The following is a 3,687-nucleotide window of genomic DNA, read 5'->3' as shown; positions in this document are numbered from 1 at the left end:
GGGGGTCGGCGGCGGCGGTTGAGTAGGGGAATCGAGAGGGTGCGGGCGGTCGGCGGCGGCGGCCGGTGGACCGGATCTGGCGAGGTGGGATAGCGATCGAGATGGAGGAGGATCGAGATCGAGTGTCCATGAAATTAAAAAATATTCATGATAGTTCAAAAAGTGCCCATGAAATATAATCGAGAAATGAAGTCTACGATTTAAATACAATCGATCTTAGTTAGCTATCTGTTCACAATCTTCTTGCCCTTCTTTTTCGCAAATGGAGTTCTTCTATGGAACGGACGACCTTTAGGTAGGGTGGTCCTGCTTCTTCTTGTGGTGTATGCTGCTACTTCATCATCGTCGTCATGTTCGATCCTCGGGTCGCCGTACTTGTCGAAGTCTTGCTCATTGGCTACTCCATCCATTCCGATGATCTTCCTTTTGCCTCTCCTCACGACAACACGACTGGGCTTTGGCGGGTCGGTAATGAAGAAGCATTAGTCCACTTGGGAAGCCAGTACCCATGGCTCATTTTTCGCGGTGACGTTTGCGCCCGCGGTCTTGGATTTGGCTTCGGGTATAACCATGGTGGTGAAATACCGGTCTTCTTTTATGACGTTCTTGGCCCATCTGACACGGAACATCGGGACCTTCTCTCCAGCGTAGCTCAGCTCCCAGATCTCCTCGATCCTTCCGTAGTATCTGTCCTTGTCGTTACTAGTGTAGGATTCCATCGTTACCCCGGAGTTCTGATAACCATTGCTCTTCATGTCCTTGGCCTCGGTGTAGAATGTGTAGCCGTTGATATCGTACGCCTCATAGGTCATCAGGTTGTGCTCGGCGCCCTGTGACAAGGCGAATATGAGTTGTTCTTCCGCGGAAGAATCCTCATGTAAAGGGTACGACAGAAGCTTCTGCTTGAACCAACGCGTGAAACATGAGTTGTGCTCTTTGAGTATATCTCCGTCCGTCCTCTGTTGGCCTCGGTCATTGTACGTCTTCTTAAGAAAGGTTTTGTGCTCTACCACCCAAGGATCGACCACGTCTATGTGTTGTAGCGCGACTAGGTTTGCTCTTTCAAAGTCGGCGAGTCGACCCTCGAAGTCGACATGCATTTCGCGGCGACCCTCATGGTGACCCCATCCAGCGAGCCTGCCGAGGTGCCTGTTGATGGGCAGACCAACGGGGTTCTCGATGCCTAGATAATTCGTGCAGTAGGAGATGCACTCTTCGGTCAGAAAGCCCCTGGCTATGCTTCCCTCTAGACGTGACATGTTGCGAACGTATCCTTTGATGACACCATTCATCCTTTCGAACGGCATCATGCTGTGCAGGAACGTCGGCCCGAGTTGGATGATATCCTCCACTATATGGACCAGCAGATGCACCATAACATCGAAGAATGCGGGTGGGAAGTACATCTCAAGCTCGCATAGTATCACCACGATCTCTTCCTGTAGCCTTCTGAGTTGCCTCACGCCAATCGACTTCCGAGAGATGACGTCGAAGAAGTTGCATAGGCCAAATAGCATTTCACGGACGTGCGCGTCCATGATCCCACGGATTGCAACTGGAAGTATCTGCGTCATCAGCACGTGACAATCGTGAGACTTCATCCCGCTGAACTTCTGCTTCGCTGGGTCTAGGTATCTGCTTATATTCCCTGCGTAACCGTAAGGAAGTTTTACTCCTAGGAGGCAGGTGAAAAACTGCTCGATCTCCTCCTGACTTAGAGTGAAGCACGCGGGAGGGTAGTCATTTCCGGTCTTCTTGGCCTTTTTGCCTTTGCGACGACTTTCTGTGTCCTGCTTCGCCTCATCATCATCATCATCATCATCATATATAGCGTGAAGCTCCTGCCTGATGCCCATTGATTTCAAGTCTGCCCTTGCTTTCGGCCCATCTTTGGTCCTCTCTAGCACGTTGAGCAGGGTACCAAGCAGACTCTCGCACACGTTCTTCGTGATATGCATGACATCAAGGCTGTGAGGCACACGGTGGATCTTCCAGTACGGCAAGTCCCAGAAAACAGACCTCGTTTTCCATACCTTCAGCAGCGGCTCTGGCGCCTTTTGCTTCTTTCCCGGCAGTGGGCAGTCTTTCCAATTTTTCAACAGCTTGTCTATTTCCTCGCCGCTCCTCGTACACGGGCGTTTTCGGGGTTCGGTTTCACCATCGAACAGATCCTTGCGTTTCCTCCACGGGTCATCGTCGCGAAGCCACCTTCGATGTCCCATGAACACGGTTTTCGAAGACCCGGGATCTCTATCTAGCTGGCGATACGTTGTGTCATCCATGCACCTTACGCATCCAGAAAATCCGTGGACTACCTGCCCCGCAAGATATCCGTAACCGAGATAGTCGTGCACCGTCGTGAGCAGTGCGGCTCTCATAGGGAAATATTCTTTCTCTGCGGCGTCCCACGTATTGGCTGGCATTTTCCACAGCGTGTCAATCTCCTCTTTCAGCAGCCCCAGATATAGATTGATGTCGTTCCCTGGTTGTTTCGGCCCTTCAATTAGCATACTCATGTGAATGTACTTCCTCTTCATGCACAACCAGGGGGGAAGGTTGTACATCCACACGAACACAGGCCAGGTGCTATGTGTGCTTCTTTGGCTGCCAAACGGATTGACTCCATCGGTTCTCGCGCCCAGCACGATGTTCCTTGGATCGTTCCCAAATTCTGGGTATTCGAAGTTCAATGCTTGCCACTGGCTCGCATCCTTAGGGTGACTCAACATCTTGTCTTTTTTATCTATCTCCGTATCATTTGCGTCATCTTCTCGCTTCTTCTCCTCCCTATCCGCGTGCCAACGCAGGAGCTTTGCTACCTTAGGGTCCGCGAAATACCGCTGCAGACGAGGAGTGATCGGAAAGTACCACACCACTTTTCGAGGAGCTTTCTTCCTCTTCTTGTATCGAGTGACACCGCACACCGGACATATGGTAGACTCTGCGTGCTCGTCCCGATAAATGATGCAATTGTTCATGCACACATGGTATTTCACGTGCGGTAAATCCAGAGGACACACGATTTTCTTCTCCTCCTCCAAACTGGTCGGGCACTTGTTCCCCTTGGGAAGACGTTCGTGCCAGAATGACATGTTCTCATCGAAGCATGCGTCGGTCATTTTGTGTTTTACCTTCATCTCCAGAGCCATGAGCGTTACTTTCAGGCGGGTATCCTCGGGCCTGCATCCTTCATACAATGGAGTAACCGCGTCTAACTCAAGTTGATCCATCTTGGCTTTCTCTCGGGCGGCAGCTCTTGCGTTATCCGTCTGCTTGAGAAGCAGCTCTTGAATATGAGGGTCCTGCACCCAGCCCATCGATGGTCCAGCGTCGTCTGCTCCGCCGGCATCATCATCATGTCCTGCATCTTCTACATGATGACTGTGTACAGCATCACCGTCGTGATCATCTCCTGGGGATTCTTCGTCTTCTCACCCCCCTGAGCCGCGGTGGTTGTCTTGCTACCCTTCCTCATTTCTTGCCCGGCCCCCATGGATGACTTCGTAGTCATCTTCATCACCTTGCCACCGATAGCCATCCATGAAACCACGCAAGAGCAGGTGGTCCCGCACCTGCCCGGAATCCGGGTCCGCAATAAGGCTATTCAGCTTGCATCTTCGACACAGACATCTTATCTCCGTCTCGTTCTTTTGAAGCATCTCGGCCTTCGCGGACCTCAAAAACCTA

Source organism: Triticum dicoccoides, chromosome 5B (genome assembly GCF_002162155.2).
Source record: "Triticum dicoccoides isolate Atlit2015 ecotype Zavitan chromosome 5B, WEW_v2.0, whole genome shotgun sequence".
In the NCBI taxonomy this organism is placed as follows: Eukaryota; Viridiplantae; Streptophyta; class Magnoliopsida; order Poales; family Poaceae; genus Triticum; species Triticum dicoccoides.
The sequence above is the reverse complement of the archived record's forward strand: the minus strand, read 5'-3'. Positions refer to the sequence as shown.